The sequence below is a fragment of the Lissotriton vulgaris genome, unplaced genomic scaffold (assembly GCF_964263255.1).
Source record: "Lissotriton vulgaris unplaced genomic scaffold, aLisVul1.2 SCAFFOLD_353, whole genome shotgun sequence".
NCBI lineage: Eukaryota > Metazoa > Chordata > Amphibia > Caudata > Salamandridae > Lissotriton > Lissotriton vulgaris.
In genome coordinates, this window is record NW_028244383.1 from 1,551,460 (window position 1) to 1,578,719 (window position 27,260).

General features: G+C 46.5%; 1 pseudogene across 1 annotated transcript in view; it reads left to right on the forward strand.

Annotated features, from left to right (window-relative positions):
* Nucleotides 1-21,406, forward strand: part of LOC147667582 (phospholipase A2 inhibitor 25 kDa subunit-like) — a 51,236-nt pseudogene extending 29,830 nt beyond the window's left edge. The window contains exons 3-5 of the transcript XR_015304165.1: nucleotides 3,042-3,197; nucleotides 6,113-6,262; nucleotides 20,753-21,406. The product of XR_015304165.1 is annotated as a phospholipase A2 inhibitor 25 kDa subunit-like (transcript). The remainder of the gene's footprint in view (nucleotides 1-3,041; nucleotides 3,198-6,112; nucleotides 6,263-20,752) is intronic.
* Nucleotides 21,407-27,260: the final 5,854 nt, after the last annotated feature.

Below are 27,260 nucleotides of genomic sequence, written 5' to 3' on the forward strand. Positions count from 1 at the left end.
AGCTGCGGATTTTTTGTTGTGCTGACTGTGAGGTCTACGGGTCGGTTGACTAAGTTGTTAGTTGATTCCGTGTGTGAGTTAGTTGAAGCCGGTAGTGAGGAAGGTCCAGTAGGGAATCTTGAAACGCGAACTGAGTCAGCTAAGGTGGTCAGAACGGCAGGTAGATTTGCCCATTGGTCCACAATAGCCGCACATGAGCATGAACAGGTAGTTTGAGAGTTGGAAATCTGGTTTGCGATATAGTCCATTTTTCCTTTTAGCTCAGATAGGCGTGTTGCTATTGTCTGTAACAGGTCCATTTGTAGCTCCATCTTAGAGGATTGCCAGAGTAAGGCTTTAGCCGTCAGATATTGTGGATTAATGATTTTTGGTGATTCTGGGGCACCCATGAAGCTGGAGTTCTCTGTGTTTTCAGGGGTGTGGTGTTGATAATTTGTCCCACTGGATAATCTGTACAGCTGTGGGGTAGACTCCAAGGTTTGCTCGATTTTGATTTCGAGTTGCTGTAAAAAGGATGCTGAAAGTTCTCCCGGGGCTTGTTTTTTTGAAGCAACGGGAGAGCATGTAGCTACATTCGGTGAAGAGGCTTGCCTAATAGGTGAATGGGGTTGATGTATTAATGCCTCAGTTGTTGTAGTTCTGGTAGTAGTTGATGGGGGAATCCTGGGGCAGATCCTGTGGTGGTGTAAAAAGCCAAGTCGGGCCCGACCACAGTGTGGTGGGATTGTTGGTAATAGCCATGTTATGGTGAGGGAGCGATTGGCTATTAGTCTCCGTTTGGCAAGGGCCCTGAGTAATTGTTGGAGTAGGAGAAGAATCGTCCCAGACACTTGGGCTGTTTCCTAAGTGGTCTGTCCTGTCGTTGACTGATAGGTTGTTTAGAGACCTTGGAAGCAGGTAGTTGGTTATGAGGCCTGAGTTGGTGTATTTTTGGTTATTCGGTACCTTAGAGGCCCCGGGGAGGTTGCCTGGATTCGGGGCGTTTGTACAATGTGTACTTGGATCGTTCATTATACGTCCTGCTGAAGCTTCGCCGCTGTGGGCATCTGCGGCTGATTTTGATCTTGTAACTGGGATCTGTGTTGACATCTTGTTGCAGATGCAGCTTGGTTGGTGGTTGGTTAAGCCTACGATGGTGAGGGAGGCTTTTAGGTGACCTTGAGTTGTGGGCTCACAAGGAGGAGGGATCCAGTTCGGGTTCGCTTGTTGTGCCCCAATGCGCTCCTGCTGCTGCTTGCTCTCGCGCTCCTATTGCTTCTCAACTCACTCCTCCCACGGCGCTGGAGGTGAACTTGCTGCTCCTGCCGCACCGGAGTGCACTGGAAGGCAGTTCGTAGCTCCCGCTGCGTTGTGGGCTGGCTCACGGCTCTCCGCCATGCTGTGGATCAACTTGCGGCTCTCCGCCGTGCTCAGGCGTGTCACGTGTACAGTGGGGCGGATCTCCGCCGCTCTGTGGGGCAAGTTGCAGATCTCCACCGCGCTGTAGGGTGACTCGTAGCTCTCTGCGGCTCTCCGCCGCGCTCAGACGTGTCCGGGGGTTTTGATGCATTGAAGGAAGTTTGCGCCTCCTTTGAGGGGATTGTGAGGCCCAGCCGCGGGGCACACGGAGCTCGCAGGGGAGCGCTCCACTGCCAGCTGCGGCGACGCTAACTTCTGGCATTCTGGTATGTCAGAGAGGCCGGTAGAGGTGGGTTCAGTGGGGGTAGAGATGAATATTCAGGCCGCTAATGCCGCTGATAGTGCTCGCGGCTCAGACTACCCTCTTGCGACCCCTGCCTCACCTCTCTTTGCTCCCACGGCATAGCTGCTCCCTCCTCGCGGCTCCACACAGGTAGCAGCTTGCACGCGCCGCTGACTCCTCGCTGGTCGCGGCTCGTTACGCTGCTGCCACTGCCGCTTGCCATTTGCCGTAATCAGGCTGTGTCTCACGAGGGAGTGAGAAGGGGGGGAATAATTGCTGGCTGTGTCCACTGGACCCCCCGCGCTGCGCTGTACCTCGGTGACGGTGGCGGTGTACGCTTCTCTCTCCACTCCTCTCAGCACTCTTCGAATCTGAGTCATCTCAACTGCGTCTCAACAGCACCTCATTCACCAATGACTACGCATGCAACCTCTGTATCATCCACAACAGCCAATTGACTATGAACCTCCCCAAATTAGCCCACATTGTCCCCCACTTGAGAGACCTCCACTGGATCCCCCTAGGAAATATACTAGTTTAAGATCCACATGCACACCTATTAAGCCCTCCATGACCTTGGACCAGCCATCAATTAAACTTGCAGCAACCCACCAGACACCTACGCTTCTCTTCAATCACCCTCACAGTCACACAACCTCTCCATCTGCCACATCCACAGTGATGGCTGTTTCTTCTCCTACAACACAGCCAAGACCTGGAATAACCTTCCCCTCCAGATCCGTCTGCTCCCCTTTGCTGACAGACTTCCGAAAAAGACTCCAGATCCTGGTTCTTCGACTGAGACACAGAGCCCAGATACCCCTGGGGTGACAGTGTTGCGCTTTATAAATGCTGACTGATTGAATGATTGATTTATTTTGATTCTATGTGTAGCATAAAGTTTGTGTGCCTTAAAATGCTTTAGAAAAAATAACTTTAAACATAAAAACAATGAGTAGATAAATATGTATTGAGTTTTATTCTGTGAATTATTGAGTTTTGAGTTTCCGACCCATGCCACCTTCTAGAACGAGCCTTGGACTGTTCTCAGAGTGAGGAAGGGCAGCTCAAGGAACTCTCCAAGGACCTCTGGAAGCCACTGGTTTAATATCCTCAGGCCAAAGAGATCCTCCCCATGTTCAAATAACATTCTGAGAGAACAAACAAATGTTTTACCCAAAAAATTAGATTAATTGAAAATATTAATTATGTGCAGAGTGTTTGTACTTTGAAAATAAGCATATAAGAAACCTGCATGAAATTCTAAAATACTGGTAACATCAGATCAGCCATACATGTCCAGATCGCATCCGGCAGATTAAATCTTTTTGCTAATTGAAAAATATATGCTTTCTTACAGGGAGCAAGAACGCTCTAACTGCATTTAAGGATTGCGGTACTCCCTCCAGCAGAACTGCCTGTGGTAAAACCCTCTCCTTCAGGGCATCCATCACTGCGGTTCGGATAAGTAGAACATGCTGCGACTCTGACTACTGCAACGGTGGAGCTATACAGGGTACGTACAGGCTGAGGCTTTAACTACAATAACACTGCAGATATACAGGGTACGTACAGGCTGAGACTCCGATTATTAATATGCTGCAGAAATACAGGGTATGAACAGGCTGAGGCTCCGATTACTATAACATTGCAAATATACAGGGTACGTACAGGCTGAGACTCTGACTGCGATAACACTGCAGATATACAGGGTAAATACAGGCTGAGACTCCGACTATAATAATGCTGCAGACATACATGATATCTGCAGTCAGAGACTCTACCTACCTTAATACAGTATACATCATGGTATGTACAGGCCGAGACTCCAACTAACATAACACTGCGGATATACAGGGTATGTACAAGCTGATACGCAGAATGGTTTGGATCAGTAGACCATAGTACAACTCTGACTAATGTAATGGTGGATATAAATAAGGTACGTACAAGCTAAGACTCCGACTACCATTGCGCTGCAGACATACATGGTACAAGCAGGCCGAGATTCCGACAACCATAACACTGCAGATATGCAGGGTACATACAGGCTGAGACTCTGACTACCATAAAGCTGTGGACACACAAGCTATGTACAAACTGAGACTCTGAATACCATAATACTGTGGACACACAGGGTATGTAGAGGCTGAGACTCATACTACTATAATATTGCAGACATTCAAGGTACGCACAGTATAAGAATCTGAATACCATAATGCAGGTGACATACAGGGTATGTACCGGCTGTGACTGTGAGCACCATAACCCTGCAGATGTACAGGGTGCATACAGCCTGAGACTCTGGCTGCACTACACTGCAGACATACAGACTATGTTCAGTGAATCCTACAAAACCCAACCAGAGCTCCAAATAATGCAAGCAGGTACACACCAGAAAGCAGGACCAGAAAGCCGGACCACAAAGCGCAACTGCCATCAATTGGAGAAACTATGGTGTGGCACCAAGAGCCCTGTTGACAGAGTAGCTCACAAAACAGTACTATCACCAGCACATCAAAGAAGCCAAGACAACAGCCATCACAACCTACATCAACTCCGCTGCCAACCACACAATGAAACTGTTCAAAATAGCCATAGAGAACACCTTCCTCCCCTCCCAAAAACTCTGCAACATCCTCTCAGACTGCTCCCAAAGCAAGGTCAACAACATCTACAATATTTTCAACATTCAACTCACCACACTTAACCCCGATGACCTCAATTCACCCGTGAGCACCACCTAAACCATCACCACATGGTCACCACACTCCGCCCTTACCATCTCAGCCAATATGTCTACCATTCACTCCAGAGCTCCCACCGACCACTGCCCCCACCACCTCTACAACCTTGCAATGAACCTAATCAGCACGCAACTCACCAGCCTACTCAATACCTTCATCTCCACAGCAACCTATCTGAACAGATGGAAACATGCAGATGTCAGACCCCTCCTAAAAAAACCCTCCGCTGACCCCGACAACATCAAACATTATTGTCCGATCTCCCTGTGCCCTTACCCATCCAAAGGTCTCAAAAAGCCATTAACCAGTCATCAACCAGCAGTTCACTAAAATCCTGGTCGAACCCACCAACTGAATGCCATTTTATCAAGATTCCATGCCAACCACAGCACTGAGACCAAGTTGAATGCCTCCACAAATGACGTCTGAACACTCCTCGACCATGGAGAACCTGTGGACCTGAATCTAATCAGCCTCTCCGTGGCATTCAAAATAGTCTCCCACAACACTCTCATTAACAGACTCCACAACATAGGCATACAGCAAGACTCCCTCCAGTGGATCACCATCTTCCTTACAGAACATACACAGAGCATCTGACTGCTCTCCTTCATCTCCACACCAAAAGACATAATTTGTGTCATACTGCAAGGATCATCCCTCTGCCCCACCCTGTTCAACATCTACATGACCCCTCATGGACTCAACATAATCTCCTACGCAGACAACATTCAATTGAGTGTCTCACTTACTGAGGACTCCTCCAATCCAAAACCAACTACTACAACATCAAGATCAATGTAAACACATGGATGAGAGACAACTGCCTCCAACTAAACTCTGACAAAACTGAAGTAATGATTTAGAGGAAAAACACCTCCACATGGGACCACAGGTGATGGCATTCAGAACTCGAACCCACGCCCACACTGACCGACCATGCATGCAGCCTCAGCATCATCCTCAACAGCCAACTGATCATCAAATGACAAGTCAATGCAGTCATCTCCTACTGCTGCCACACACTACGCTTTCTCCACAGAATCCTCAGATGAATCCCAACCAAAATCAGAAAGCTCATCACTCTGACCCTCGTCACCTGCCACCTCGACTACAGCTATGCCCTCTACGCAGGCATCTCCACCCAGCTACTCACAAGACTCCAGACCATACAGAATGTTGCAGCCAGACTCATCCAGAACCTCCCCAAGTGAACTTGCATCTCCTCCCACCTGAGAGATCTTCACAGGCCCCATAAATAAAAAAGACCATTTCAATATCCTCAAACACACCTACAATGCCCTCCATGACCTAGGAACGGCCCACCTCAACCATTGACTGAACTTCCACCAAACCGATAGACACCTGCACTCCTCTTCGCATACACATTCATGCCTCCTGCATCCATCGCAGCCGCAGCGTTGACTACTTCTTCTACACTGTTGCCAAGACTTGTAACCGCCTCCCCTTCACCCAGCTCCATACAGCCCCCTTACTGGCAGACGTCAGAATGAGAACCAATACCTGGCACTTTGACAGACACACAGAGCCCAAATTCCACAAATGGTTACAGTGATGCGCTTTACAAATGAGGTTTAGCTGATTGATTAACTTTATAGAATTTCAAGAGATATAACCTGCACAGTACTTGTCTTCTCATTTGCTCCACTCTCTGTTGTTTTAGCACCCGCTGTCGATGAACGCCCCAATGGATATAAATGTAGAGAGTGCTTCAATTACCATTCCGCAGATGCCTGCACAACCGAAAAGGAGATTCTGTGCACTGGGGAGGAAAAGGCATGTGGCTTCTTCTCTGGAAAAGCGGCCTTGCCAGGTGACTTATACCGTTTTCTTGAAATTTTGAGTTTCTTAAAGCCACTAAATGTCCAAACTAAGTAGCATTTTGTACAATTGAAATGCTTCTCCTATTCTCACAATTATGGATAATAGCTGGTTTTCCAGAAGAATATATTCCTTTTGGAAGTCTGGATAAAGCCAGCTAGGTTTTTTGTTCTCATAAATACTGGTTGAACATTGCAGAATAAGCAGGGATGGACACAACTCGTGTATTTCAATGTAGAGTAATCATGCAGAAAATAATGCATAATCAATTACTGGTGAGAAGAGTCATTCTATAATTAGCGCTATTTCTTAGCCCGAATATGCCCCCTCGCATTCAAAATGGGTGTGAGAATTTTCCTTCACGAGATAACGCTTAGGGACCGATTCCAATGTCAGATGGAGAGGAGTCTGTCCGGCATCAGTTGGGAACTGGAAGTGAATGATCTTCTGTCATCAGTTCCATCCCAGCAAGTAAGATGCAAAAAAAATGTCTATACTTTACAATGGGAGCATGCATTCCAAATGGAATGCATGCTCTCATAGTAAAGAGCAGGGGTGCCGTTCATCCCTGTACCCCATTTCAGGTACCTCAAGCTGCCTGCCGCCTGGTGCAGGGATCAACAGGAGGGAACCATAAGTGCTTTCTAGTCTACCATTGAGCGCCTTGCACCTAAGACAGATCAATCAGGAGTGACGTCTGGCCTAATAGCCCTGGAGCAAAATCCCTCTCTCACATATGGTTTCTCTGAGTTTTTATACTATCTGACTGCTGATGCTATCTTATATTTTGAAAACATTAATGCAACCCTTGACCTTCCATGTAGAACGCTCCCCCCGCTGCAGCTCCACCTGTGCTTGTGCCCACATCTTGGTCTGTTTCTGCCCATTCCTGGGCGCTGCTCTTTCCCTCGCCCCCATGCCCACTGCTCATTTCCCGCCACTGATGCCCCTGTGGCCCTGCCCCCTCCGCGCCCATTCGCAGTCCCCTGCCTCCCACCTCCCAGCTGCTTCTCCCTCCCAACTCCCCTTCAAAAGGCGGCAGCTGCACGGTGAGGAGTGCGACCTTTGACCTTCCAGGTAGGTCGCTCCCACCCCTGCAGCTCCACCTGCGCTTGTGCCTGCATCTTTGTCTGTTTCTGCCCATTCCTGGGTGCTGTTCTTTCCCTCGTCCCACCCCGTGCCCACTGCTCATTTCCTGCCGCTGCTGCCCCTGCGGCGCCGCCCCCCACGCCCATTTGCAGTCCCCTGCCTCCTGCCAGCTGCTCCTTCCTCCCAGCTCCCCTTCAAATGGCGACAGTGCAGCGAATGCACCAAGCGGGCTCGCCGCTGGCGCACTGGCCGTCTGCGCCTGTCCACGCCTGGACCGCGCCCAGCACAGAACCCCTGGACCCCAAGAACGCCACAACACCAGACACCACTACAATGCCAGCAGCCTCCACACACTCAACGCCGGCCAAAACCACACCTGCTTCCAGGCCACCCTGAATCGGACCCAAGGACCCTTCTCCTGCTGCACCTGGAGCTTCACCTGCGACAGAACCACGAAACCTCCAAGGACTGGACCCAACCACCTCCGCTGCATACTCCTCAACACCCGCTCCGCTCACAAACATGCCATCGAGCGCTAGGATCTGCCCGACACCTCTGCCCCAGAAGTGGCCTTTCTGACCGAGACCTGGTGGTTTGTTTGAAAAAGCTTATCTCAGTTCTGGGTAGGTGTGGCTTAGAGCAATCAGGCTTTATTACAGGAATAAGCATGAAGCATTAAGAAGTACCAAAACAGTTGAATAAGAAGAAAATGCAACACAATAAAAATCTACCTCTAATGTATAAAAAAAGGTAGTAATGTCATCCTTAAATAGACACTTGGAAATATGACTTTCCAAACAAACATTACATCAAATATGTTCCCTTAAGCAACAAATCATTGGAAACTACTGCAACCTGCGATTTAGGTTTAGTCATGAAAAGTAACCTGAATACAACTATATAGGCACATTTGTGGCAACCAGCTCAGGCATGGAGATGACCAATAAGATCAGATACAGTGGTGACTCCTCTGCAGTGGCGTAGGAGCATTGCGCCATTGCCAGGCTCAGAGCTAGCAAATGTAAATTAAAACAATGTTCTTGCATCGTTTTAATATTCAATTGTCAGTACTTAACCAGCGCTGTTGCGAGGAGCGGGCCGAGGTATTGGAGGGGGAGGAGGAGTGCTAGTGCATGCCACTCTCTAAGTGCACATATGTATTTTGGCCCGCCGTCTCAGGCTGACTAAAACACACATGCGCACTTAGGTTTTCTCCAGCCATTTGCATTGAGCAGCCAGGTGGAGAAATCCCACAGATTTCCTCGGCTGAGCAGGGTGTTTTTTCTGCCTGCTTAGACCAATCCCTACACTGCTCGGGGATTGGACAGGGAGTCTGTCCCATGGCCTGCTGGGACCAGCAGACAGAAAGAGGAGAGGCAGCACAAGGAGATGCAAAACTGGAGCTGCAGGCAGCAAAGGTAAGTATTATTTTTTTAATATTCAATGCCCCCAAACTCCCTGCAACGCCTCCCATGTTACTGCATCCACCCCACCATCCTATGTTTATGGTGGCTGCTGCTAATCAGATAGCTTTCCGTCAAAGCAGTTTCTAGTCCAATTCCATGCTCCATGGTAGGCCTGGACTTAACTCACTGAGTTTCCCTTAGTGGAGTTCCACGTAGTCACCCAAAAACTCTTCCCTTGAGTTCCGCGAGCAGCAGAGCTGCAGTAAGTTGTGATGCATGCAATGATTTTTAGCCCTGGGAGATCGCCCACACTGTAAAATCACAGGACGCGATGCCACATGGTGCGCCAGAGAGTGCTGCTTCTTTCTTACCCTTGAGTGGATTTTCTACGCAAGTGAGAGCTTTCACAGCACTAGTGCCAGCTGTCTTAACGCAAGCGGCAGTAAGGTGGCCTAGTGCTTAATTTTCTTGATTGCCAACTTCTTGGTGCAAGCAAGAAAAACATCTACCTCACACATGTTGGAGTTTTTTTTAATTCCGTGCTCCAAGCAGAGCGTGGAGTGGGCAAAACTTACATCTATGGTTGAACTGCCATAGACATCAATGGAGTGGTCCTGATGCCAGGGATGCAGGATGCTTAAGATGCTCAAGGATGTTGAGGATGCGGAGCCGGCATTGGGGGACTTCCTGAGAACCACCCATCTGTCCAATTACACTGTGGGGCAAGTCTGTGTGAAGTCCAGTCAAAAACAGTTGCCAATGGTCTACTGGTCTCCAGTTACTGCGAAACTACCCTTCTTGCGGAACTGGTAGCAATGTTTTCCATCCAATGCCTTTCTCAGGTCCAGTAGACTCAGGTGCAATGTTTGAGAGTCAGGACTCGTTCTCCCACGCTACACTTTGGAGGTTAGTGGTGATCAGGTGTTCTTAGCTACCCACTCACCAAGACAGGTCTCTTCAGCTTTTATGCCCTTTGGCTATAAAAGGGTGTCCCCATCTGCCGTTACAAATCCTAAAGGCTAAAAATAGCTCTCTCTAAATTGATTGTGTTCCTCTTCCTCAAGGAATACCAACTAAGGCCTGAATCTAATAGAATTTACAGGTAGAAAAAATTATGTACTTTACTCACGCTGTGCCTGCTGGCTGAAACCCCATAGGATCTAGTGGTCTAGGACCCAACAATAATAACATGGGACTTTTTTAAGTTTGCTGCCTGGTCTATGCTATCCATAAAATTAATAAAATGATCTAAAAGGTGCTGGAGACTCTATGCCATGAATGCAATTAAAACTGTGTCATCTGTGTCTACAAAAGCAGAGAGCAATCTGCCACCCACCTCCAGGACATCTCACCCATGCTCACATAAAACCTGTTCCAAACGATTAATATAAACAAAAAGAAAAGGAGTCAGGATACAGCCTTGGTGCACACCTCTATTTAATTTCAAACTACCATGTGCATTCTTCAGAGGGTACATACCTTACAGTTGTTAATAGACCCACGTGGAGATCCCTCTGAAGACCAAGAAGCTCACCATGCTTGACCTTCCTTCCAGGAGAAGGTCACAACTCCTGCCTTGAGAGATCCTTTGTGTTCTTTCCTGAGAATCGTTCACATCTTCCCCAGTAGAGCAAAAGGCTATCTGGAGGCCAGCTTGTGTGCAACCTTAAAAGGCCACTGAAAAACTTTACGCAATAACCTTCTCAAGCTGCCATTTGTACAAAAGTTACATTAAGGCGAGGGAACTCACAGGCTGTTCCCCAGGATTTCGATTTGGATTGGATATAGTACAACAAGCGAGGCTCATCAGCCGAGGGAGCAGCTCCATCTACACCACGCACCCCGGAGACCTTTGCCAAATGACATCGGAGTCCTGAGTGGCAAGGGGCAGACCAAGGGGATTATGTCAGTGAAGAGCTAGAGAGCATCAGGAGCCTGCACTGACAGGAGCTGCCTGGGCCGCTCTACCGACAAGTGCTTGGAATCCAGCTTGTTGGATACTGATGGGCCTGATGAGATGACCCTCTTTCACAAGAGATGTCATCTGGCTGGGGGACTGCCCAAGGGCGACACTAACTGGAGAGGGCCCCCTGAGTTTCCCGCATCAGAGGTAGGCCACAATCTCACGGGAGCCATGTGTGTATTCTCTTACTATTGTTGGAGTTGCTCCAGAGCAACAAGAGGGGTGACATCAGCATTTTCTGTTTTGTGGGGGATAATCTGTCCCATAGTTCACATTTCTGTCTCTGGCGAGGAGAAGGGGCCAACACCACAATCCATTAAAAAGCACTTGCTAAGGCCCAAGGCATGCTTGATGACTGCCTGACGGAGGCTGGGCTGGGTCACTCCCTTTGGCTCCACATTACATCTTAAGAAGTTATGTGATTCTCAAATACCCTACGCTGCCTTTGTTGTGCATTTTCTAACACTCCTGAATGTCTTGTTCAACCCTGAAGTGGCTTCCCATTAGAGAGCGTAGTAGATGGGAAGCTTAGAAGTAGGAGTTTCACTAGGGATAAAGCTGACTCCCCACTACTGGCTTGATTAATCCTTCAATTCACATCACTCTGAATATGGAAGATGTGATTGAAGAGTGTAGTATTCCCATGTTATGCTGTAATGTTCCCTTTCACCTTGTTCCTATCTGCTCAGCCAGTGTTATTGTTCCTTGTAGAATGTTGGTGTGATTGACATATGTAGAATGCTTTGGTGCCTGGTGTGAGTGTTGTCAGTTGGAAGATGGGATAAGCAGCTAGCAGGCTGCTCCTGGTAGGGCTTGCTATAAATACTTCTTAAGGACTTAATAAACTACATGAAATACATCTTGGCTATGCCTACTATGTCTCCTGAACATGTGGTTCCAGCCCACTACATTTTGGTGACGAGAATGGGATGAATGATAAGTTCAGGACCATTGTAAGGGAGGGATAGCATGCAAGTTGACAATGGTATCCATGCTTCAAAGGGGCCTGCAGAGCTACTGCAAAATCCACTTCTATAAAATAATCGTCCATCCCTAGTCATTTAAATAATGACAAAGAAGAATATGTGGGCGGTAATTTCTACTCCTCTGGCTGAGTTTGTGGAGTTTTGACTACTTACCGCTCCACTTGGAGTGCAGAGTTCTGAAAAAACTCCTACAACCACTGCAGTAAGTTGGTGATCGCAAATGAGAAAATCAAATGCTAGACCACCTCCTGCTGATATTTCTCCAATTACATGATTGTAGCAGGTTGCTACCACTCACATTGAGAACGTTGCTGCTCGCATTGAGAATGCCACTTAAGTAGATGAAGTACTCGAGTGACAGAAGGAAGCAGCACCCTCTGGCACACTGTGTGGTATCAATTGCACTGAATTTACAGAGAAGCTGCTGGCACTAAAAATCAGCACAAGCAGCGTGTTGTACAAAACCTCTGCCGCTCGCCAAACTCCACAAAACCTCACAGAGATTTTGGTTAATTCCACGGTACACCACAGAGAGAAGCTCTGCAAGGTTCACCCACCCCAACAAAGAAGCTAACAACAGATGCTTGTATCCGATGAGTCTAGTGAACTCAGGTCTTGATCGAATGAAGGAGGTGTTTAGGGTTTGTTCTAGGTAGCTCAGAGAGTGTATGAAGAGCTTAGGGCTTCCAGCCAGAGTGACTGAGGACCTCAGAGCCTGCATATGGTGAGTTTAGTGATTTTAGACTCACCTGATACAAACTCTCAGACCCTGATGCACTCCAGCTGTAAACCCTAAGCGCCTCAGACACTCACTGAGCTACCGGGGACAAGCCTTAAGCACCTCTTGCATCCCAGAAACAAGACCTGTTCTCCCTAGACTAACCATATACAAGCTCTCTGGTCCTCCTGCACTCACGCTGGAAATCCTAATTTTCTCGGACACTCTCCGGGCTACCTGGAACAAACCCTAAGCTCCTCCTGCATTTCAGCAACAATGTCTCTGTTCTGTCAATGCCCTAAGAGGACTCTCTCAGTTTCCCAGGCTCCATATATAAGCCAAGAAAGCCCCATGAACATGATGAACATGTTGGTTGACCCCAAAAGAACACCTCAGCTCCTAAGTCATATCAGAAAGACACTTGGGCTTCCAGTTGTCCTAGGAGAGGGTTTGCATGTCTGGGTGCAGTGCTTTTCAAATTTATACCTTGGTTCCACAAGTTTGGTTGCTGTAGGAATCTCTAATATGTAAAGTATAATGCTTTGCTTGGAAGAAAGTATATTCTTGGTGATGTACTACCGCTTGCATCAACAGTTTAATACATTGAGTGTACATGTCTTGTAAAGAGCTACGACCTTGTCCATTCTTTATGTGTTCATCTTTATCGCAGCATTAGCCAATCACTAGATACATAAACATACTTATGAATTGAATATGCTTTTCAGGATGTTTCTTTGTTTTGTTAAACTCATGAGCAAAGAGGGGATGTGGGAGTAAAAATCTGGGCTTAAAACCAAGAATTCTGCTCTCCGTCACATTTTGCTTCTCTCTATTGTCTCTTGCAGTGATTACCTCTTCTCTGGTTATTTTATGTGTATTTGTAAAGCATATTCTCAATCGTGAGGGTATACTGGCGCTGAGCATGCATGTGTGCCTAGTTCTGCCAATGGTTTACAGCCAATCTTCTCCATTTCTCCTGGTTCCGAGATTTTCCATTCCTTCCTTCAAGTTTATGAACCCGTTGTATAAGAGATATTATAATACATGGGATCCTTTTGTAAATGCCAGTCTCTAATTTATTTATAATCATAAACTTGTGACGCACCAAGTTGTCGATTATAAAGGAAAGATGTCAGAACTCATCTGTATTACAGTTGAGCTCTGCTGCCTGTTAGACCTGGCACCTTGGCGTGAGTCTCCCTTCCACTTTTTGGTGATGTGCCTCAGATGTTTTTGCTGGTGTTCGATGCTCAGGGCACTGCGCCATGGCCGATCTATGCCGCAGTGCCAGTGCTCCCAATATAAAGTGTATCCGTAATTGATTTCCATGATTGGCTTATTTGGTTTACTGTCAGTCCCCAGTAACGTGCACCAGGAGTGCCGGGGCTTGTAGATACAAATGCTGCTAGTGGGCCTGCAGCGCTTGTTGCGCCACCCACAGAAGCGGCCTAGTAAAAGATGTCTCGTGTCCGCCATTGCAGACTACGCGTACAGTCTGGTACTGTCACGCTGACTATGCCAGTGCCCACACTTGCCAGTCCCTAAACCTTAACTAACCTTCATATCAGTCACCCCTATGGTAGGCCCACGGACAGGGTGCATTGTAAGCGTAAGGTAGGACAAGCCCTGATGTGTGTGGCATGTCCTAGTAGTGAATTACCGCCCTTTTTCGTTCTTCACTATTGAAGGGCTGCCTGTTCTCTTAGGCCAAGGTGAGCAGCTGGAACTATTACACGCTATAGTCCCGGCCGGCTCAGGGAACGCGGTGGCAGGTCGTGTCTGGTATGCCTAAACTCAGAATAATAAAATACTTCCTTTAGCAAGGTTTATTTTAATATCCTGTGTTTGCAACTGCTACTTTTAGAAAGGTAGCATTTGCTCTCCTGACTATTTCAGCCCGCCTCTGCCAGGGTGTGTACCTGCTGTCTGGGTTTGTGTGAGTGACAGGGCTGGGGAATTCCCAGGGACAGTCGGGGTGACCAGGTGGTGAATAGAGTGCTTACACCAGGATGGGTTGGCGGAGTAGTCCTTGACTCTGAATATGGTTGTGCTCCACCACCACAATGCTGGCTCCACCTCCTGTGGAGCGTCTGATGTCCCTGCCCTGCACCCTAAAAGAAGACTGCAGCATCCTGTAAACAGAGTACTTCAAAACCGGGTTGAACCAGGCTCAGGCCCCCTGGCCTCCCAAGACAAAAGAAATAGAGTATAAAGGAAGGAGCACTGCTCATAAGAAATCAGATCCAGTTTTGACCATGATGAACCTCGTCCCGACTAGAAGGACCAAGAGAAGCTGAGAAGAAGGAATCCTGCAGTGGTGTTTGCTGAGAATGGAGAGGAAAAGACCAGAAAGGACTTTGAAGACTTGTGCCTGAAACTATCTCCAAGGGCTTGATCATGAGCTTGCCCCCTGAACAGAACCCCAGGACCATTGGGTTCTATTCTGCCTGTGCCCGTTTGCTGTTGCGCCTTTAGTTCTTATTCCCTCGCCAGAGTTGTGACTCGGGTGCCTTCGCCCTCCAAGGTCGAGACAGCTCGGAGCCTGGTCACCCTGCTGCAGAGAGCCCCGCTCAAGCTTGAGTCGCTCTCCGCTTCAGTGCCGGGCCACCCGCTCTCCTGTCACCTTGCCTGCTACGGAGCAAACTGTGCGCCTCTCATCTTCTCTCGCCAGAATCTGCACGGAGCGCATCTGATAGCATTGGACGGTCCGTACGTTGTAACATAACCGACTGTCTCCCTTTGCCCTCCTGCATACCAAGGTTGTGCCGCACCTCAAGAAGGTCTTCCGTACTGTGGTACCTAAGCTCCGGTGCTGCACCCGTCTGCCCGAGAACGCGACGCCCCACAAAGATCCACAGGTACGAACGGGTGTGCTAAGAAGTAGTACGCCCCGCAGGCCTGAACAGCGCCTCGCCCCGTGAGCTGCATCAGATCCCGGATCGCCACAACCCTCCACACCGTCCCGCTCACCCACCTCGCACCTCGAGGGGGCTCCGAGCCGGTTAGATCTTTCAGAGAACCGTTGGCCTCCTCCAGGGACCGCCCTCACCAGTAGCCATGCCTGAAACGCCTCGGACACTCATCGCAGGGTACATTGGAACTCTATCCCGAGTTTGCATCTGATCCAGGGTCCGCAACATTTGTTTTCCCTGCCATCGTACCTTGCTAACCAAGAACACTTTCGAACAATTGCCTATTTAAATCTGGTGGCCTTCATTCGCTAAACGTTATATGGTCTTGTGATAAATCTGCATCTATTTTTACATAAAGTTTACGTATTTTTGATACAATCCTACGACTGGTGTCCGTTTGTGGTGGGTCAGTGGATTTCCTGTATGTGATCACAAATGCTTAACTAACTATAGCCCTGAAGATTAGCCTTGTCTGCTCGCGCCACACTACCTAGAGGGTGAGCAAGGGTTATTTCTAAAGGAGTAGTTCACTTACCCTGACTAGAGAAGAGGGTCCCTGTTTGTCACAAGTGCATACCTCTGCCAACCGGATACCCCGAGTCTAACACTGCCAGAGCCAGCATCCACGGTGAAAGGCAGGTCAGGTGACAGAGCAGCTGTTTAATGCAATGAAAATGAAATGTTGCTTATCTTTCTTCTGCTATATTTTTCAATCAATCAATCAATCAATCATTTGTAAAGCGCACTACATTCCAGCGAGGGTCTCAATGCGCTGGGGAGGGAGGGGGGCACTACTGGTCGAACAGCCAGGTCTTGTGTATCCTCCTGAAGGTCAGTAGGTCTTGGGTCTGTCGTAGGCTCAGTGGGAGGGTGTTCCATTTTAGGGCGGCAAGGTGGGAGACGGACTTTCCGCCGGAGGTTGTTCTTCGAATGCGTGGAACGGTGGCGAGTAAGAGGTCAGTAGAGCGTAGCTGGTGGTTGGGGATGTAGAAGGTCTGTTGAGGTAGGCTCACCGGTCTTGTGGAGTGCTTTGTGTTCATGGATGAGGAGCTTGAAGGATATCCTCTTCTTGACGGGGAGCCATTGCAGGTTTCTCAAGTGAGGGGTGATGTGACCATGTCGAGGTACTGCGATGATCAGTTGTGCTGAGGCATTTTGGAAGCATTGTAGTCGTTTGATGAGCTTAGTTGGGGCTCCCGCTTAGAGGACGTTTCCGTAGTCGAGTTTGCTGCTGACGAGGGCCTCGGTCACTGTGGTTATTGTATCTGTTGGGATCCATCTGTAGATCTTGCGGAGCATGCAGAAGGTGTTGAAGCAGGAGGAGAAGACGGTGTTAACTTGCTTGGTCATTGAGAGCGTTGAGCCAAAAATGATTCCCAGGTTGTGGGCGCAGTAGGTAGGTCTCAGGAATTACCTCAGTGCCATCAGCCACCAGGAGTCATACTAAGCTGAAAGGTTGGAGCCGAGGATGAGGCCGTATGTCTTGTCCGAGTTCATCTTCAGACGGATGATCTTCATCCAGTTGGCAATGGCCTTTAATCCGTCATGGAGGTTGGCTTTGGCGGTGATTTGATTCCAAATGATCAAAATAGCGAACAGTCTTTCTTCTCCTGTGGCGGTAGGTCAGGGTGTTCCTCAAGGCTCTATACTTGCACCTACATTGTTCAATCTCTACTTAGAACCACTGGGAAACCTCCTAAGCAAATCCGGGATTCACTATTATCTCTATGCAGACGATACTCAACTCTACCTCAAGGTTGCCTCCACTCATGATCTCTCCTTCCTAAGCTCTACTCTGGACTCCATCCAAAACTGGATGTCAACTCATCAACTGATTCTGAATCCCTCCAAAACTGAATTCCTCCTCTTCTCCTCCTCACTCTCTCCTCCCCCGGTCCAATCATGGATGGATCAGATGAATCTACTAAACAATAAACCCAGCATTGTCGACAGCGCTAAATCCCTTGGAGTCATTCTAGACAAAAAACTCAACCTAACTCCCCACATCAATTCTATTGCTAAATCTGCTCTTTACCAACTGCGCCTTCTTTGGGGAATCCGACGCTTCTTCCCGGAGCAGGATCTCATCACCCTGGTGCAATCGCTGGTCCTCTCCAGACTTGACTACTGCAATTCTCTTCTTACTGGCCTCCCCAAATCTCACCTGTCCCCACTTAAGTCTGTTTTCCATTCTGCAGCTCGCTTCATTTATGGGGCCAAAAGAAGCGATCACATCACACCAATGTTATCCACCCTCCGCTGGCTTCCCTTCGAGGCTAGAGCTATCTACAAGACCGCTTGTATCACCCACAAAGCCTTGCACTTCTCCTCTCCTCGCTACCTGGCGAATAAACTGAAACTCTCTGGAGGCTCTAGACCTTCACGCAATGCGGAGAATCTACTACTTGAACCTCCCACTTTCAAGAAGGAGAGAACAATGGTCCAATCCTTTTCAGGCAACGCAGTGAGAATCTGGAACTCCCTTCCACCTCAGCTCCGGACCACCGCCTCCTCCCAGGCCTTCAAAAGGAACCTCAAAGTTCTCCTCCTCCAGAGACACCTCCAAAAGTAATTCACGTCCTCTTGTTATTTGGAGGAAGGCTTCCCACTACTGATAATTTCCACGACCATGGAAGTGCCTTCCCAGTGTATTCCTGGGGTTGGAGTGTCTGCCTCTTTGGAGTATTTTCCATGTACCTGTGTTTTGTGCCCTTTTGTAACATGCACCCACCACTTTGCCCTTGTAACACACGATTTGCGACCTCTCACATGTTTTTACCTTTGATACTGGCACAAGTGCCACCTCTGCCTACATAACACTTGTTCTTGTGCCGGAGTGTCTAGCACCTTTTGCAGTATTATACCCCAAATGATACTTTGTCTTCTCTTGTAACTGCACACTTGTCACTTTTTCCTCCTGTGCACTTTTTACTACCTTAAGTATTTTTGGATGCGCACAATTTTTACTACCTCATGTATTTTGTTTGCTCACAATTGTCACTATTACCTTTACTACCTCATGTATTTTTGACTGCTCACAATTTTTACTACCTCATGTATTTTGTTTGCTCACAAATGTCACTATTACCTTATGTACTGTAACGTATGCGTTTGCAATCTGTTCTTTTGTAATGTTTCTCATTATGTTTCATTTCTGTTCCTTATGTGAAGCACTCTGACACCTTCGGGTAAAGTCCGCGCTATATAAAAATGCATAAATAAATAAATAAATAAATAAATTGGTGAGGGAGAGAATCATTTGAGTGTCGTTGGAGTAGGAGATTATATTGAGGTCTTGATGTAGGGCGACGTGTGCGAGCGGGGCCATGTAAATGATGAACAGTGTCAGGCTGAGGGAGGATCCCTGGACTACGTCGCAGATGATCTCGGAGGCTTTGGAACAGAATGGGGGTAGGCAAATGCTCTGGGTTCTGCCGGAGTGTAAGGAGGTGGTCCATTCCAGAACCTTGTCTCGGATCCCTGCGTCGTGGGGGCATGCAGTGGCAGACGGTGTCGAGGGGGGTAGAGAGGTCAAGGAGGATGACAGTGACAAGCAGAAAGAACATATTTATTTTTGCACTACCGGGATAATTATAGTAAAGTTAGAATCTTGCTGCATGTTTTTACACATTCCAAGCTATTGCAGCTTTTTTTAACTGACTTGTATTGCACTAGTATATAGTTGCAACAAATATCTAATCATTTTTTGATGTGTTTTATTATGCACTAGAGGCACTATTTTTATTCTTCATGTTTGCAACCGTTTTACTCTCTTTCATGAGAAATAGCCATCCACCAAGGTAAATGGTTTGTGGAAAAGATGATGGTGAGCCCTTGTATTATATGGAATAAAGTAGCCCCTTGTGTATGTGATAAGAATTTTGTGAGTCACCTCAGAGTGCCAGAACCTTATAAAGGAACTCCACCTTCAGCCTCTTTTCTCTATATGGGTATGGAACTCCTTGGTGATTTGCAGTTTCCCTATACTTTGTGGCAGGGGGTAAGTTATCCCTTATATTGCAACTTTTGTCAAAAAGGCAGATGTTCTGCCTGCCCTCCCCTGAAATATATTTCCTTATCTGAGGGTTGAAGATGGTAATACCAGCTCTGCCATTGGTTACTCCTTTGTGGTAGATTGAGCATCACCGTCACCAGTGTTACTGCTGTGCAAGGCTGCCACAGTCGCCATGTAGAACTCAACAAAGGAAACAGGAAACTCCATTCATGAGGTGGGTTGAATGTGGGTCCTTGAAACTTAACCAGAGTTTAGGGGAGCATGTCCAGGACCAGCATTTGTTATGGCATTTCATCCATGCTGCTAAAGCATGGTAGACCTGTTCTGCTGACTTTTCCCCTAAAGTGCGTCCACCATGGACCAGGCTAGCAACATATTGCAGATTTTTCAGCCTGTTCATTGCATGTCTGGTGGAGGTGAGGCCACTACCCCACCGGCATATTAGAGTGACCCCTCAAATGTTACATCCTTCTGCCCCTCCAACCCTCTGGCAGTTTTCTGCTTGTGTCCCATCTCTCTTCTCATCATTGCTCATCTCTTTTTTTGTCCAAACTTACCCTCTTCTTTCTACATCTGGTGTTCACTTATCTCTTTCTTGTCTCAAGCTATCACCATCAAGTTCTTCTTCATTCTCAGAGGCACAGCGATGGCCCAATTCAGGCCACATCTGCCCTCTCTAATCCATTGAAGCCCGCCTCTTTTCATTATTCCTTCATCCTGCTTTCACTTATCTCTTTCTTCATTTCATTTTGTCTTAAGCTATCCCAAACTCCCTCAAGTTCTTCTCCATTCTCTGAGGCACTGCAGTGGGTCCATTCAAGCCCCATCTGCCATGTTTACTCCATTGATTCCCTGCACCTTTCCATTCTTCCTTCCTCTTCTTTGAACCCCCCCCAGTGGAATTAAAATGCCACCCCATTTGATGATGTTACTTTTAATGGCCTGCTCATTTACCGCTCCCCCATTTGCTCGCCCACATATGTTGTAAGACTCCCTCCTATTCAGTGTCACTGGTGACTCCATCAACCTCTTCCAGGCGCCCCTCCTTTTGTCCTTGGCACCAGACAGGGCTGTGTAGAGGCGAAGGTGCTGCTCTAGGTCTTTACTGCAAAGGTGCCCCTGTACCCCCAAAACCACCTCACTGGTTGGAATCAGGAGCCTCTTTTAGAGGTAGTTATTAACCATGGAAAACCAGATGTCCAGGATGAGCGGACTGAGGGCTGGACCGGGGTCTGCCCACGTTCCGCCTACTGGCATTATGGATTATCCTGCATAATAATTATGTGGACCCCAAAAAGGGGCATGTGGGATGGCAACATATACCTCAATTATGAAACACCTGTATCCAACAGTGCTGCTCACTTCTGACTGTGTCTTATCTTTTCTTCTGCAGGTGATACTGTGAAAGAGTACAGTGCATCAGGATGCACGACCAGAAATTTCTGAAGAAAAGGCGCTTTCAACCTTCGAGGTCTACAACTGCTGAATTATGATTTTAAGTGTTCACCTGCCATCAAAGTTTGAGACTACCTTTTGCACCATCAACATGCCCATGTGCCAGCCGAGTGTGTCCTATTACATCCGGTACACATGTATATGTATGTGCATGGCCAATTACCATGCCTCTGCATTCTTAGACACTAGCTGATTCTAGTGCTACAGGCCCCCTTAAGCAACGCCACTGCCATTGTCTACTCTGTGTCTTCTCAGAGCAGCTCCTACTGATCCAGGTCGGTTCCAGAATCAATCAGAGTTGTGTCAGGGCCTTAGAAGCAAGCTGTCTTTGATATAATACTAAAACGACATGACATGATCTGGTTCCCCCTCCCATACCACAGGGGATGACGTCATCTGCTGCCTCCTCCCATCCCACAGGGATGGCCATTCAGTAACGGCTCCCAGTGGTCTGCCCATGAACTGTTGTTTCTTAGGTGACCTCCAAGCTGCTTCTGTGAGTTAGTCCTTACCAGACTCTACTGGTACCCACCGACTCCATCAACAGTGGTCCACCACACTTGTGTTGACAAAATCCAGTAGTGAGCTGGCATTCTCTGTCACAAATACTTTAAATGACAATGTGTAGATTTGCATGACACTGTAAATTAATCAAAATTAATAAATATTCATTTTAACTAATGGAACTTCGACTCAGTATTTGTAGTTATTTAATATCAACATTTTAAAAGGGTAATCCAGTTAAAAATAAATAAATTAGACCAGTGGTTGTTTATTGCCTGAAGATGCTGATGTCTAAGATACAACATCTAAAGAGTGGCCGCCCTGCTATTGAGTGCAACATGAAGACTGCAAGTTTGTGAATGAACCACTCTCTCTGACGTACATGAGTCCCAGGGATGTGATCAGTGGCGGCTCCTCTGCTATGGCGGAGGAGCATCGCCCGCTGCTCTGCCAGCAGTAGTTAAAAGAAAACTAAAATGATAACATGAACATCCAACGTGTTTTGTTCAAACAAAATGACTTCCTCACCACCACTGTTGATCTCATCCATCACGGACACTCTGACATTGTATGTCAGGAGGGCTTCATTGATGCCCTGAAGAAGACCTTTTATTTGGACGAAACGCGTCGGCTGTTCATGTCAACTTGACCATTTTTAAACTTTTTGAATAAATGAAGAATTTAAAGAAACAACTCTGAACAGAGAACTGATAATTTGATGTGTGTTTACTTACCTTTTAGTGGTGCACCTTTTGTCCTTATTATAACTTGTTAATTCCAGTATTGGATTGCACCTTGTCAGTGGGTGGGCTAACTGCATGTACACACTACCTTGGGTACTTCCCAATATATGCATAAGAAATAGGGATAGCAAGTTAGGTGCTAGTTCTGAGTACGGTTCCACTGTCTACGGTTGTATTTTTCAGTATTGTGTACTGTGTAGGAACAATTACACAATGCTGTGCATGAACGGTTGGGAGTGCTGTGCTGGAACAGTACAAAGTGTTGTGTAGGAACAGTACAGATTCCTGCGCAGGAAAAGTACAGAGAGCTTTCAACAGTACAGAGTGCAGCTTAGTAACAATATTGAATGTTGTGCATAAACAGTACAGAGTGCTTTGCAGGAGCAGTATTCCAAGTGCTGTGCAAGAACAGTACAGAGTGCAGAAAAAGTACAGAGTGTTGTGCAGGAACAGTACAGAGTGCTGGAACAATATTGAGTGCTATTCAGAAACAGTGCAGGAACAGCACACAGTGCTGCACAGGAACAGTACATAATGCTGGAACAGTGTAGAGTGCAGTGCAGGAATAGTACAGAATGCTGAAACAGTAATGAGTTCTGCACAGAATGGGCACTGTGCAAGAACAGCACAGAGTGATGTATTACTAGAGTGGTGAGAAGGAACCTTACAGAGTGCAGTGCAGGAACACCACAGAGTGCTGGGTAGGAGCAGTACAGGGTGCTGGAACAGTAGACTAGTGATGTGCAGGAATGGTACAGAGTGTTGGAAAACTACTGAGTGCTATGCAGGAACTGTACAGAGTGCTGTGCATGAACAGTTCAGAGTGATGTGCTGGAACAGTACAAAGTATTGTGTAGCAAAAACAACAGATTCCTGTGCAGGAACAGTACAGTGTGCTGAAACAGTATTGAGTGTTTTACAGATACAGTGCAGTGCAGGAACAGCACAGAGTGCTGCACAGGAACAGTACATAGTGCTGGAACAGTAGAGGGCTGTGCAGGAGCAGTACAGAGCACCGGAACCGTACAGAGTTCTATGTAAGAAAAGTACGGAGTGCTGCACAGGGACAGCACAGACTGCAGGTACAGCACAGGGTGCTGCACAGGAACAGTACAGAGTGCTGCACAGGAACAATTCAGAGTGCTGTTCAGGTACAGCGCAAAGTGCAATACAGCAGCAGTGCAGAGTCATGTGCAGGAACAGTAGAGTGCTGTGCAGTGACAGTACAGAGTGCTGCACAGGAACAGTACATAATGCTAGAACAGTATGGAGTGCTGTGCAGGAACAGTACAGAATGCTGCACAAGAACAGTACAGAGTGCTGGAATAGTAGAATGTTGTGCAGTAATGGTACATAGTGCTGTGTAGGAACAGCACAGAGTGTTGGAACAGTAGAGAGTTCTCTGCAGGAATGGTACAGAGTACTGGACAGTATTGAGTACTCTGCAGGAACTGTACAGAGTGATGTGCATGAACAGTTCAGAGTGCTTGGAGCAGTATAGAGTGTTGTGCAGGGACAGTATACACTGCTGCACAGGATCAGAACAGAGTGCCGCGCAGGAACAGTACAGAGTGCTAGAACAGTATTGAGTACTGTGTAGGAACTGTACAGAGTGATGTGCATGAACAGTTCAGAGTGCTTGGAGCAGTATAGAGTGTTGTGCAGGGACAATATACACTGCTGCACAGGATCAGAACAGAGTGCCGTGCAGGAACAGTACAGAGTGCTGGAACGGTATTGAGTACTGTGTAGGAACTGTACAGAGTGTTGTGTAGGAACAGTACAGAGTGCAGTGCAGTAACAATATAGAATGATGTGCAAGAACAGTACAGAGTGCTGGGAAGAAACAGTACACAGAGTGCTACAGAGAAACAGTACAGAGTGCAGGAACAGTACAGAGTGCTGTGTGGAAACAGCACAGAGTTCTGCAGAGGAGCAGAACAGAGTGCTGTGCAGAAACAATTCAGAGTGCAGGAACAGTACCGAGTACAGAATATGAACAGTATACAGAGTGCTGTGTGTTATAACAATTCAGAGTGCAGGAACAGTACCGAGTACAGAATATGAACAGTATACAGAGTGCTGTGTGTTATAACAATTCAGAGTGCAGGAACAGTACCGAGTACAGAATATGAACAGTATATGTAGTGCTGTGCAAAAACAGTAGATAGTGTTGTGCAGGAACAGTACAGAGTGCTTGAACAATATAGAGTGCTGTGCAGGAACAGTACAGTTTGCTGAAACAGTGTTGAGTGCTGTGCAGGAACAGTGCAGTGCAGGCACAGCTTAGAGTGCTGCACAGGAACAGATCAGAGTTCTGGAACAGTAGAGTGCAGTGCAGGAAGTGTACATGAACAGTATAGAGTTGTCAGATCTCAGATTAGTTCCCAGCACACAGCCACTAACCTTCAGGAACAACTCCAGCAGGGGCGATGTACAGTTTCCAATTCCCCCTAGCACTACCACCCAGGAAACTTGTCACACCCTTCCTCTGCGGAGCAGCAGGCAAAGGGAAAGTGGAAATGGGGATAAAGTAACAAAAGGGAGATGCCCACTACTTAAAGAGCTTTTTCGATCCTCATCTGTTAAGAAGCAAACCTCCTTACTTGAAAATCCCACAACCACTGGAGGCACCATTCACATGGAAGAAAGGACAGTAGTTACTCCCATCAGACTATCAGATGTGCCCAAGTAGAGCTAGAGAAGTGGTACCAACTCCCTACCACCCCAACAAACCTACTTACAAGCTGTACCATGATGAAGTGGTGTATGATAGTCAACCTGGCGTGGAATAAAACAAACTGGAATCCAAGGTACAGACGATCCAGAGTCAAAAGACCCCAAAAGAAATAAATGTGTGGAACTCACTCTCTTCTTGAGATTGCGCGCTTGCCTCACAAAAGAATCCTGAATCCACAGCAGCAAGCCAAGCGTGATTAGTCTCTCAAACTACTGGTAGGATATTTATAATGCTGGGAAAAATGTAATGAACAAATAGAGAAGATATTCATCAGCCAGGGAGTGAATAGACAGACTCAATACAGGAAAGGGTGACACAATCCAAGAGGGCTTTGTGACCCAACACAGACGCATGCCAGGAAGGGTCACACTTAAGTCTACTATGGTGCAAAAATCAAGATAAGACTGGTGCTCCTATCCTTGGAGAAGACCCGTACAAAATTAGTCATGAGTGGCTCAAGCAAGCTTACCAAGAGTGCTTCGGTTTTCCTGTCCTGTCTATGGAAGTGTCAGCAGAGTACTGGCAACAGCGAGGTGGCAGTGCTACTGCGGAACTCCAAAATTAATTTTATTCAACACTTACCATTTCCCTGAAACCTCTGAACACACATTCATTCGTCAGTGGGGCCCATAACACTGCACACTTACTCTTTTCACTTAACTCAGTTTCAAGGTTTTGGTGAAAACGCAAAGGAGTAATGCTGTAACATTTGTGTTTAAACCTCTTTAATAAGTTACTATTTACACCTACAGTTTTAAACACTTTACCATGGTTTAAATCAAACATGAATTTTATTCAGACACACCACCATAGTGGCAATGGATCTGCTAGAAAGAAAATTAGGCGTAGGAAAATCACAAGACCAGCTTTTAATATTCCATTTTCCGAATTTTATTAAAAGCAAAACTTTAATATGTCTGACATTTAGGCTTTGATGAATTCTCTATTCAGTAAAATCTTAAACTTTATTTTTAAAAAATGATTCAGAGCTCAGAAAATAGTAATTTATTTAAAGATCAGTTAAAAGTCTAGCAAAGAACAGATAGTTCCAAAATCATTCTCTCCTAACATCCCTAGCTAACACCCTCATCTTATCCTTTCAGTCCTGCAAGGAAACAAGAAATAAGTCTCTTAGATCCAGGAATCGATCTGCAATCCAACAGCCCTTTGAAAGGAAATCGGGAAAGCAACTACTTATAAGCAAAATCAGGGGTTTTATACACTAATTTCTTAACTTAATCTATCTGAAAAGTATCTAACATCGCCAACTTGGGTTCTGATTGGACAATTTGGAGTGGGTGAGCATCTCCTCACCATTACAACATCATATTCACAGTGAATCAGCAAAACCATAATGCAGTATTGTTTAGGACAGTCTTTGGCCTGGTCACTTCCTTGACTCACAACATTGAGCTATATTCCCACGTTCAGATCATTTGTCCGTCCATGCTTTGACAATCATCCTGACTTCAGGGCAAAGCAGCCTTGATCTTCCCATCGGAGTACAGGCAGCTCACTCTCGTTGGCAGGCTTTGGGCACGCATGCGCAGTCCAGCACTTACTCACAGTTAGCCAGAGTAACAAGATTTTGTAGGCCTCAGAGGCCGCTTTTGGAACTATCATAGAACCAAACACAAATTCATGTTAAATATGGAACTAAAGCCCTTCTGTTTACCTCCCACCATACTAATGTTTCCCTACTAGTTATTACCTAACAGGTAAGCCACATGAATGCATTTTATACTTACATATCCGACGACTTTTGAGCACAGTAACCGGTACAATAAGCACATTCATATTGCGTTTATTCATACAATAACAATACAAATTAGTTAATTATATTGCTTCATGCAAGCAAAAATTAGTATTCCCACGTGTTCATGTATGTGCATCCTTTACTAATTGTTGATTAATACACCACAACACACCATTAGTAAATGTTAATGTTATGGAACATTGCTTTCACAAGGGGTACACAAAATGTTGTTTTGCCGCCTTGCTCCATCAATACCCTGATCTGGTGATTTTATCACCAAACATCACTCAAAATTTTGGAAAATATAGCAAACATGTTTCGAATTCTTCAGTTTAGTACCATCTACACTCTAGTATCTTTCTCCTTTGAATCTTTGAAAATCTTCGCTCTGATTTCTTCCATTTCTATTTCAATCTTTTTTCTTTCCTTGCTTTTCGTTCTTGATTTGTTCTCTTTATCGCTTTTCTAAAATCTCTCCTCCCTTTATATATGCAACATAATCTTATCAGGAAAATCACTATCACTAAAATCGTTATTGAATTATTATTTCACCTATAATTGAACTACCTATTTCTTGGAACCAATGCTTAATTGCTGAGAAACTTTTACCTAACTTTTCAAGGACACCTTCAACCACCAGTGGTTCAATGTCTTTATGTAAATCTGTTATATTTATAATGTACTTTTCAAGATTCTGACTTTT